Source organism: Ixodes scapularis, unplaced genomic scaffold, assembly GCF_016920785.2.
Source record: "Ixodes scapularis isolate PalLabHiFi unplaced genomic scaffold, ASM1692078v2 PGA_scaffold10__122_contigs__length_95168666, whole genome shotgun sequence".
NCBI classification, from domain to species: Eukaryota; Metazoa; Arthropoda; class Arachnida; order Ixodida; family Ixodidae; genus Ixodes; species Ixodes scapularis.
The window spans coordinates 66,726,072-66,738,456 of NW_024609836.1; positions in this window are offsets into that span (position 1 = coordinate 66,726,072).

Below are 12,385 nucleotides of genomic sequence, written 5' to 3' on the forward strand. Positions count from 1 at the left end.
CGCACTCTCGGCTTCTATGTTGTCAAGAAAACTTCGAGAGTTACTATCAAGCCCATAAATTGTTGCGCGCGGGCTCATGAATTCGTCGAATCTTCGTGAGCATAAAAATGCTTTCCTCTAGGTTATTTCAAAATGTTCAAGGTACTAAAGCAGATACAATATTGAGCACGCCTTTCGACGACTAACTAAGCAACATACATTAACCAGGCTCTTTGTTGTATACCTTTTCTTGCCAAATTATTGATGTATCCTACAGAAAACAAAAACATATGCACGCATACAAGCAGTCGTCATTAATACCATTTAAAATACTCAAAGAAATATCTGAAAACAAGGTACTTTTAACAACGGACTACAAATTTTCAAATGGTTCAAGTCAAGTTCCCTTAACTTATACACTTATAATACGCGCGAAACACACTAAATATTTTTGGCCTTTACGCGACGGTTATTTAACTCAGATGTTACTACTTAAAGAATTAATAAAACAGGAGGATGAAAACTGTGCAATTTATGTGCAATCTGACAGGAGAAGTATGGTAGACAGCCATGCATGGCCAGGCTTCACATACAACCGTACGTTGTACATTAAGAAAATGGCGTATAAGGAGTCATAGGCACTGTGAGGTATGGGTTGTATAGGTGTGCATGTGGTTTTTTTTTTAATAGCAACCGCAGGCCGGACGAAACCGCCGGCTTGATTTTAATCCCCCCGTACTGACCTCTGGTCTCTTTCTTCGCCACCCACAGTCCAGAGCGTACATATTGTAACTGATATCTTTAGAAACCCATAATTTTTGGTACTTCTTCGAGGGACCTTAAGTTATTTCAATAAATATCATATACACTGGATAACCATTTAACAATGATCAGACGGCCCTGTTTATTAGCATTTTGTTTTTGCCTGTTTTTTACACAAGAAGGAATGGTTGCAGCAATAATAAATAAGGTGTTGCCTGTAGATGTTCCCATGTTTACTTAAAAAAGCCGTATTCTTTGTCCACAACGTGGGATGAAGCGATAGCTAGGGCTGTAGCACGGTCGCCCATTGCGGCTGTCACGTACATGAGGACGGCGTAGTTAATTATCCTAGCCGTCATGGTTGCCGTTGTGGATGTCACGGACGGCCACCACAAGAGCTCAGTGATCCGTGAAGTAAGTGTGAAAGCGCGGTGAAAATTTCTAAAACCATTCAACATTACGCGTAGCACCATGATAGTGCCGAGTAAAGATCGAAAACAAGTCTTTCATGCAGACAACACGGAAGTCTGTTTCCGACTTTTGTCGCGTCATTACTGGTGGGATGCCGTGGAGGCCGCCGGGAAAACCTGACTTCCCTGGCGTCGCGCCAGGAGCGAAGAGAATGACTTTGTTCCGTATCGACGACGGGAGACGAGGTCGAAATCTCTGCAGTGTCGCCCGTAAAATCGCTTTAGAAAAGAAATTATGTGTGTATGCGAGCGTGTGTGCGTGCGTGCGCGTGTGTATGTGTGCGCGTGTGTGCCCATGAGCCCGTGTGTGTGTGTGTGTGTTTGGTCGTGTCTGTGTTTTCTTCAAATGTCGGTGCGTTTTAGTGATATGTTTCGGACCATAGAGTTATTATAATGTTCGCTAGAGGTTCAACTGGCGCTAGTGTCTATGCGACTTCCGTGACGTAAATTGAAGCACACAGCAACCAGTCAACTTTTGCGGTGCTCCTGTGCATTCCTATGGGAAAACGCGCGTGCATTTTGTCTCTTCGCCGAAAAATAACACGGAGCACTTTGGTCATCTGGGTTGTACCGAATAGTATGTACCTTTCTTAACATTGTAAAAGTGTAATTGCTTTAGTCAGCGCATTTTTCTTCATCAGTGAACGATGTTTAACTTCGCTAGATTTCAATCCCCAACGTGTGTTCCGCAGCACATATGTAAAAACAAGCGACGATTCAAAGCAAAATCACAATGGAAAGGAATATAGAGTGTGTTCAAGGCTCGCCAGCATTCCGGTGACGCTTATATATTGCTAATATGCCAGTCTTGTCACTATATGAAAATGACCTCGTCGTGCATGAGCGGATAAAAACATTCAAAACGTGAAGAATAAAGTATGTGGGCTGTGAAAGGTGTCTCTTCGTATTGTTTTCCCCACACGGCAGTTTTTATCGGGCGCTTGCTCTAAAAGATTTCCAGCGTGCGAGTGATATTTTGGACTTAGAACAAGCATCTTCACACAGAGCAGAAAGAATAAAGCGGTATTTACTTATTTAAAATAAGAATAAATATATTACATGGCCTCCAATTTATTTTGATCGTACATGCACGGGTAGTGGCTGATCCAGTGTTACTGCGTAGTTCCAGATGTCCTCCGTTCGTTTGGCACGTATATTCCCCATGCTGAAAAGCGCCGACGTGGTGTTCGCGCTAACAGTGTCCGACAGTGCACACAAATACACGTACGAAGCCGTTTTAGCACCGCCTTTAATGCGATGAATTTGAAAGAAAAACGCCGTAACTGACCAATCATTCCGTCGGTTTGACTGAGAACTGTTCCAAGCAACCTTGTACGTACGAATTATTCGGGATATTTGCTCTTATGATCGAGCGCAGGGAAAAAATGCACTCACTTTTTCCCATAGAAATGCATTACCGGAAGTCAGTTTCGGACTGGTTGCTGTCTGCTTCAATTTGCGTCAGCACACTAGCGCCACTTGAACCTCTAGCGTACATTATAATAACTCTTGTTTCGGACAGACGCTAAACGGACGGACGCTTACCTGTAAAAAACGTATCACTAAATTCGAATCAAAACGAGATACTTTCGATAAAATTCAGTCCTGACTGATGCAGCAACTTCTAAAAATGTGTGTTTTGCCCCCTTTTTTTGCTTTTCTTTTTAGTTTTACTTTTCACGCCGGTAAATATTTATCGCTGTTTTTTTTTTGTTTTTTTTTCAACCGATTTTGTATTTTTGACACTGACGGATTATTACAGGATTCCCCGTAAACAATCTACAGGGCTTCTTTCACCGCAAAAATAAAGTACTCATCGCCAAAACCATATTCTACTCCCGGAGGTAGCGCTAGAGGTTCGAACCAGGTTCCAAGTTTTCGGCGCGAAGCGATATCTCATTGAAAAGCTTTAAATTATTTTCTGGAAATGTCAGCTGGAAAAGGTTGACCGATGGAGCTCTCAGTTACATGGTGCCCTATGGCGCCACAAACCGAAAATGGGTGAAAATGGGCCCCATTTTCTCATTGAATTTGATTAGAAAATCACCATAAATTTTGAATAAAAATCGGTACGTGCTGAAACTTTGGCATCTGGTTCGGACCTTTAGCGCTACCTTTCGGCGAAGAATGAGGTTCGGCCGTGCATAGCTTATTTTTGCCCCTATTGAAAGTTCCATGAAGATACGTAATTTGGGACACTGACTGCCAGTCAGCAGCCTTGGTGGAACGTGATGGACCATCAGACGTCATCTGATGGTCCATCAGATGACGTCTGACTGCCACTGCCAAGGGAATTTCATCAACAAGGGCAGCATTTATATAAGAGTAAAGCTATACGCACTCATAAATATCGCCAAATGCCTCGATAAAACAAAATGTTCGAGAAAAAAAAAAGAAAAAAAAGGAAGAACACCGGGGATCGAACCCGCGACCACTTGCGTACAAATCGGACACCTTAACCCCTTTACTATGCCATCGCTTTGGAAACTTGATTTGACCATTCGTTTTATACGAGATTCTTCGGCTGCAAATGCAGTTAAGCCTTCAGCATGTTATGCAAATCACTCGTACATCACACGCCGTACTTCAGTTTTACTCACCAGCCATCCCGAAGGAAAAATCCATCAATGTAACCCTGTTTGGCAGTCAATGTTTTCTTATGGACCGCTGACTGTGCTTGACTGTACGTCAAGCATGTCTGATTGGCCAACAAGTTACTCTAACCGACAGTCAAACTCCAGTCAGACTCCACTTGTCGGCTTTCTGATGGTTTCCTGGTGGCAGTCGGCCGCCGCGAAATGCCATCAAGATGTCTTGGTGACGATTCTGATTGTACATCAATTGTCTCTGACTGTACGTCAAAAATCTTTGACGTGCAGACAAACGTACGTTCAAAGGACGTAAAGTTCGTTCGGATACCACTATTTCGTCAAATCTATGAATACGAAAAATAATCTATGCACAAGAAAACGATTTCGGGACGTGAGCCCATAAAACCGCCGATGTTAGAGATGTGACACGCAGCCGACCGACAACCCTGATCAGAAGCCCGCCGAAAGAAACCCCGAACACGCCACTTCGCTTCGCCCATAGAGGCTTCGCCGAGCTTTCATGAACGATCGCTCTCGACTCGTTTTGTTTGCCCGCTTGCTCCAACCTGTCGATCCTGCCCGGGCTCTACAATGTCTTATGTTTTAGTAGAATTTCTACTCGACAAAACCCAGCCTGTTGTGAGTTCCGACGATGTAAGGGACTTTAGCGGTGCAGTTGAAGACGACTAGGTGTACCAGGTCTACTGGGCCGGAGACGCGCGAACAAAAGGATCGTTCTACGACGCAAAAATACTCTACATGGCGGGTGAGTAGAACTGAAGTACGGCGACTGATGTACGAGTGCTTTGCATAACATGCTGAAGGCTTAACTGCATTTGCAGCCGAAGCATCTCGTATATACTGAAGGTCAAATCGAGTTTCCAAAGTGAAGGCATAGCATAGGGGTCGAGGTGTACGGTTTGTACGCAAGTGGTTGCGGGTTCGATCCGCGGTGGTCCCGCTTTTTTTCGTCTCGAACATTTTGTTTTATCGAGGCATTTGGCGATATTTATGAGTGCGTATAGCTTTACTCTTATATAAATGCTGCCCTTGTTGATGAAATTCCCTTGGCAGTGGCAGTCAGACGTCATCTGATGGACCATCAGATGACGTCTGATGGTCCATCACGTTCAACCAAGGCTGCTGACTGGCAGTCAGTGTCCCAAATTACGTATCTTGATGCAATTTTCAATAGGGAAGTAGAGTACTTTCGCGTCGTAGATTGATCCTTTTGTTCGCGCGTCTCCGGCCCAGTAGATCTGGTACACCTTGCCGTCTTCAACTACACCTCTAAAGTCCCTTACATCGTCGGAACTCACAAACGGCTGGGTCTTGTCGAGTAGAAATCCTACTAAGACATAAGACATTGTAGAGCCCGGGCAGGATCGACAGGTTGGAGCAAGCGGGCAAACAAAACGAGTCGAGAGCGATCGTTCATGAAAGCTCGGTGAAGCCTCTATGGGCGAAGCGAAGTGGCGTGTTCGGCGTTTCGGCGGGCTTCTGATCAAGGTTGTCGGTCGGCTGCGTGTCATATCTCTAACATCAGCTGTTTTATGGTCTCACGTCCCGGAATCGTTTTCTTGTGCATAGATTAGTTTTCGTGTTCACAGATTTGACGAAATAGTGGTATCCGAACGAACTTTACGTCCTTTGACCGTACGTCTGTTTGCACGTCAGAGCTTTTTGACGTACAGTCAGAGACAATCGATGTACAATCAGAATCGCCACCAAGACATCTTGATGGCATTTCGCGGCGGCCGACTGCCACCAGGAAACCACCAGAAAGCCGACAAGTGGAGTCTGACTGGAGTTTGACTGTCGGTCAGAGTAACTTGCTGGCCAATCAGACATGTTTGACGTACAGTCAGGCACAGTCAGCGGTCCACTAGAAAACATTGACTGCCAAACAGGGTTACATTGCTGGATTTTTCCTTTGGGGCGTAAAAAAAAAGAGAAAAAAACAGGTAAATTTCATTTTGGAACATCCTGTATATTTGTTTTAAAGTTAGAATCCTATAGACCACTGATATCCAGACGCACGAGACTTAGTCCTGCCCAGTTGTCCTTGAAGTATTCGTTCATAGCGTAGGGGAAAACAATGTGTCCAGCCCATAGACATATATGCTACGATAAACGCGCCGCGAAGTCAAATCCATTTTCAAACCAACTTTATTGCCGTCTTTTCTTTCTTTTTTTCCCCCTTCGGTAAAATGCAGAAAGATAAAACTTTGCCCCCCCCCCCCCCCCACCCTAGTTCGTTTGCGCATATAGTTTCCCACGGATAGCTGTTTAGGATGCATAATTGTTGCCTGTATCGTAACAATAATGGACGTAGCCTTATGCCACGCCTTCCGTCGAAGATCCAGTAGGTCTCTAGATGTCTCTTGCAGCCTATTTGTTTTATTCTATGTTAGTAACCGCACGCTTAAAGGTGGAAGTTTGCGGTATTTTTCGTGTCCATCTACTTGCCTCAAATTGCTTCATCGTTCCCTAAACCGATATACCGACACAGGCATGCAGCTTGATGAAGATGGGATCCTCAAGTTTTTTTGCCAGAAATGCTCAAAGGCACAGAAGCGTTGAATCCTTGCACCTTTCAAAGAAAAGGTGACATATGGTGAGCATCACCAGCAGATAATATTCGTAACGCTCAAATCACAAACAAAATAATTCAATATGAAAGATTTTCTTGTATGCAGCGAAGAAAAGCCAAGCTGAAATGTTTTGGGTGCGAGTTTAAAGGAACAAAAAAGTCTATACATGAAGAAAGCAAAGTACATGTGGTAATAACTTTTCACTCTCTTTGTACTTTGGAGGCTATAAAAAGAAGCTGGTGGACGCTGTGCTGGAGTGCGTGAACCGGGGGCCCACATATGCGATCGAAGAAAATGTGTAAGTATCAGGTGTCGCATGACACGCTCAACAGCCGATGTTGTCCCAAACCATCGATGGATGAAGCAGTTGCGAGGTTTTTCAACGTGAAACGTCAAAGCAGTTGTGCGTGCAGGTGACAGCGGTGTACACAGCCGACGACGCCGCTAATTGCATTACCAGATGTCAGTGGTTATTGTTTCGAACCAACATTAGTAGCAAACGTGTTTGCGAAGATTTTTTTTTTTTTTTTTTGCCGCTGACTTATCTTTGACAATAACGGACATCGGAGGCGACGACTTTTTGTCTTACAATCCTCTAGCTTAGCGTGAAATCATGGAGGCTTTTCGGAAGCCTAAATTATCTGTGAGTATAAATGGGTCCCCGAGTGTTATCGTGAAAGTCTGCGCGGAAGCGATTTGTTCATATTTGCATCACATTTTAAACTTATCTGTGGTATCCGCAGTATTCCCGGCAATGTGGAAGCGTTATCTTGTTATTTCAGTGTTTAAGTCGGGTGACCGAAGTAAGGTGAGCAGTTGTCGACCTGTCGTATTTCTTTGCACATTGCCAAAAGTGTTCTAAATTGTTTTAGATAATTCGTCTATACGAGTATATTCGACAAAATAATTCACCGGAACAGCCCGGACTTTTTAAAGGTCGTTTGGTGGAGATGAATTTGTGTTTTTTTTTCTGCGTGATGTTGGGCCCATTGTTCATAACCGAGAGCAAACAAACATGGTTTACTTTTACATGACATATATTTGACAATGTAGATCACTGGCTCTGTAATAACCCAGGTAGAGCAACCTTTTTGATAGCTACTTCTCTAAACGCGAGAACTTGGTACGTGTGTGTGGTTGCCTATGAGATCCTCTCTTGGCATCTCCAGCATCCCACAGGGATGCAACCTTGGCCCTCTGCTGTTTTTAATTTTTTTTAATGACTTTACTTTGTAAAAAAAATGCTAAAATGCATTTATTTGCCAACGACCTAAATTATATTGACGGACAAATACTGAAGATGAGTGTTTATTTACAGTGTGATGTATGGTTGATTTCTCCATGGTGTTCGACTAATGGTCTTGCGATGAACGAATCGAAAATAACAATTATTTCTCTCATCAGGACACGTGACATTTTGCAATTGTGATATGTTTTACACACTACTGTTAGCCGCGTGTCTCTGATTAGAGATTTGTGTGTTTATTTAGCCACTAAATTTTATTTAGTCATCATGTTACAAATATTTTCAGCTTGTTGTTCAGTTATTTGTTGTCATAACGCGTATATCGAGTAAATTTAGGAATGCATAATTTTTTAACGATATTTTGCTCTGTTGTGCAAAGCCGCCATTAGGTTTTCTTAAATCGGAACTGCATTGGAGAAACTAACTCGTACGTTATTGGGTCAAGAAACTTTATACGTGTCATTTATGATAGTTACTTGCAATCCAAAGTATTTTATAACTGTGAGAGATTATACAAACTGATTGGCTTAGACAATTTGTGTAATAGACAAATGTTGCGAGATTTGATGTCCCTGCATAAGGTAGTTAATGGTGCTGTTGATTGCACGCCGATATACTAAACAACGTATATCTGAGTGTTCTGCAAAGATCTAGTCGTGTATTATCATTGTTTCATCCTTCCGGTTTACATAACACGGATTCTATTACCCATCTGCAACTGGTTTTTAACAAATTTGAATCTAATATAGAAAAACATTTATATTGATAATTTTGAGTTCGAGAAAACATTTAGAACGTGCATTGATATTTGTCTTTCATTCCGACATGACAACAGTTGATTTGCAGATGTGATTTCCTATTGTATCGACGTAATGCGCTACTGAAAGGGCATATAGCTGTTTCTGTGGCTCTACAACTAAAGCATTGAATCAATCTGTTAACAAGCACCCATCCTAAATTTTTCGTCAATTATCCAATTATCTTGTTAATTGACAGTAATTACCATGAATATTTTTATTTTTGAAAGGTTAGGTTTTTGTCGTGAATTTGGCAATTAAAAATAAGAATTGAGAAGGATAGAAATCACACATGAAGCATGCGATTGTGACGAATTCTGGTCATTCCAGTCCCGATCGTCTCCATTGAATAATCCCAGAACCTGCAGCTTGCAAACTTCGCAACTAACCTGCGAAAAAACTTGTACTAAAGTACTTCTTGAGCTGGCAGCTTAACGTGCGTGCCTGGTATACAGATGCAGCATAATTAGTTGCACTCGGAGTAACTTTTTTGATATATTGTCGAGTTCTTCTTACTCTGTATTTTGGATGTCTAAGGCTGAGCGAAAAGTGATCTGAATACGTGTTCTTTTTTTACTTTTAGGAGGTGCATGTTTGTATGATGTGACGTAAATGATTGAACAGTAATTATTGTTTCACTTGCCTACGCCCATGCAAATATGACGTTCTCCGTCGATGGGAAAGCTTCCCGAATGCGCCAAAGCACGCAGGCTGGCAGCCTCTGCCGATTGTCTTCTCCCAGGAAGCCCCACACGCACCACACGAATACCCTGTAGGCTGTGTACCTGTGTCGTATAAAGACACTTAGCAAATAAATTAATGAATATTTTTGTTTATCTTGCCTTTTATATCAGCATTATTCATTGCATCTGGTGTTCCCGGCATGTTTGCCACATTAGGAACATTTGACACAGTATAAGTTCATCCAACAACGACTTCAAAGCTAATGCCGCGAACGAGTGGACTGGTCTCGACGGTTCATCTCGAGCAAATGGGACTCTAGGCAGACGTAGACGCTCGCACCAGTAGCTTTGGCAGCGCTGCACACTAAGTATGAAACGCGTTGGTGTTGTGTTGGAGTGTGCGGGGGGAACAAGTAGGAAAAAAAATGTGCTCCAGAGTAAATCCTCCACTCGTGCTGTGAAGGTTACAGCAACGTGCTCCCAGCCCCCAGAAGTAGCCTCGGACGCACGGACAGTTCGGAGGGTTCTCCGACGTGCGCCAAGAAACCCTCCGAAGGTCCCAAGCGCGCTTCCTAACCTTCAAGGGCTACAAGTGAGGCAGAGTGGAGACTGTCACCAGCCAGTTGTTGTCGCAGCGCTCCACATATATCACAGTGTACCGGTGTGTAGCATCGCACGTGATAAGCGTGGGCTTCGAGTGGATCCCTCCGTAGGCACAAAAGCGGAAACATCTCGCGGCGCGTGATGCGGCTGATTCCGGGGAGCGGACCCATCACGGGAACTTCCGCAAAACACAGGTCTTCAATTAAAACCTGTTGTTGGCCTAGTTGGTTCATCATGCAGTCTAGCATCATGATGCATGACTGCATCATGATGCTAGACATTCATGATGTGCTTGTCCGTGTCTACTCGCTTGTGATTGTCTCTTGTGTCGCGTAAGAAACTTCTAGACAGGTCTTCGTCCCGCAGAGTGGGGCAGCACCTGCTGCAGGAGCAGCTGGGGCAAGTGTGCGTGATCAGTAGAGAGCACATAGAAAATAGAAAAAGGGGAATGTTTAAAGAAACTTACTATTCTCCTTCACTATCGGCGGGTACAAGTCGCACTGCCCAGCGCGTCCGGAGACCGCACTCTATGTGGCGTACCAACTTGTTTATGAGTGGAGGGGTTAACCAACCCCCCCCCCCCTCCCCCAGGACCGGGGGGCGGTGCCCTTGGTATCACTCGGGCTTCGCCGGTCAGTGGTTGCCATGCCCAGTGGCGGCTGTTTCAGGGGGGGTGGGGGGCGAAACAGATGCCTTGCACTCTGAGAACGGGGGGGGGGAGGGGGGGGGCAAGCGCCCCCCCCCCCCTGTTCCCCCTCCCCGGTTGGTACGTCCATGCCTACTCTACACCGCTCTTGGCGCGTTGAGAAGAAGCCGGTGGATTGAAGGCGAACGGATACACACTGAGATCGAGCCGTAAATCCGCGGTGCCTTCTTCGGAGCATTTTCTAATGCTGTCCGAGTCAAACGCCTGCGCCATTTCTTTCCTAGAGAAACTCTAGCCGCATGTGCTATCTCTTGCCGCAGCCTTCCTGGCCTGCCTGCCCAACAGCGACATCACAGCACCACCACACGAGAAACCGAAGCCTCCGGCCAAAAGTCGAGAATATGGTTTCGGTATCGTCTCAATTTGTATTTTTCTAATTAACTACAGTCTATTTCAAGATGTCAAGGATCATTTCAGAGTTGACGTATAACCAGTTTTCAGAAAATACCATTAGCTTCCGTAGCTCGAGAAAACGCGTACTATACCTTTAGACCCTGGAAAATAAACGTTCGACGTGAGCCCCGGTCACCCAGAAAACTATGTATTCACTAAAATCTAAATAAAAGGTGCGACCTCAACTAACGCTTGTCAACGGATGGGTCTGTGTACTCATTAAACCCACAAAGATCAGGGGCAACCGACGATGCATTTTTAGGACGCAGATCTTAGGCGCCCTTTTCCACGTTTGGCGCCGTCGGCGTTGGCGTAATCGCGCACGTTGGATTATGGGACGTCACACGCCTAGACACCAATTCAATTCCCCGCTGAATTTAACGGGAAAAATGGGTTCACATGACTTCGTGTCACGTCACCTATGAAAAAATTTAGTTTGCCCACTATATTTAGCTGGAATATTGCGCCAGATGGACCTCAACATCAATTCGATTCCCCGCTAAAATTAGCTGAGAATTGAATAAGAGGGTACGAAGCAAGAGGAGAGGGTAGGGAGGAGGGCACGGAGGAAGGTACGGAGAGAAGCAGGGGAGAGCACGGAGGAGGGGAGAGTATGGAGGTGAGAGGAGGGTACGGAGGAGCAGGAGGAGGAGAGGGTACGGTGGAAGGGAAGGGGAATGTACGGACGAAGAGGAGCACACGGAAGAGGAGGAGGAGAGGGTACGGAGGAGGTGAGGGTTCGTAGCCTCCCCTCCTCCTCCTCTACACCCTCCCCTCCTCTTGGGTACGAAGAAGGCGGACGGGAGGGTATGAAAGAGGAGGAGGAGAGGGGATGCAGGAGGAGGAGGGGAGGATGGGGAGGACGGGAGGGTATGGAGTGCCTCCCCTCCTCCTCCTCCGTATGCTCCTCTCATCCTCGATACCCTCCACCATCCTCATCAAGAGCTGCGCTCTCATTTCTCATTACAGAGGTTTGTAAACGTCTTTCATTTTTTGTGCTGCTTGGTTCGTTCCATCGGATTCTAGCGTCGGCGCGTATAAACATTAAAAAAAAAAAAAGTTCATGTGACGGAAAAGCGTTTTAAACAGGACCCGGGTTCGATACCCGGACCAGGCGGATTTTTTCGGTCGCGCACCAGTCACCTAGCTGTTTTTCGCGATTTGTGTTTGTCCCTTGTCCCTCTTGTTCCCCTTCTCCGTGGGATATTTTCGTTAAATAGGTAAAGAGAAAAAAGTTATCATAAAATAAACTTACAAAGAAAAAAATGTTTAGAGCTATATTTACGGCGCGAACCGAATTTGTAGTTGGTACCTGAAGGAGCTTTCGGAAAAGTTGCAAACAGCAGTCACATGACTGGTCACAATAGTCACGTGGTGCTTGCGCTGCTTCGACAACTTTATATATGCTCTAAAAGTTACTTATTGATTTTCGTTTCTTTTTTATTTCTTTTTGTGTTGCCCTTTTTTTTTTTTTAACAAAACATTTCGGTGTTTCAGAAACAACAAGTATAAGGAAATTGTCATTTCCGTTTTGTACCCATACGACTCAGTGCGAGAGCTC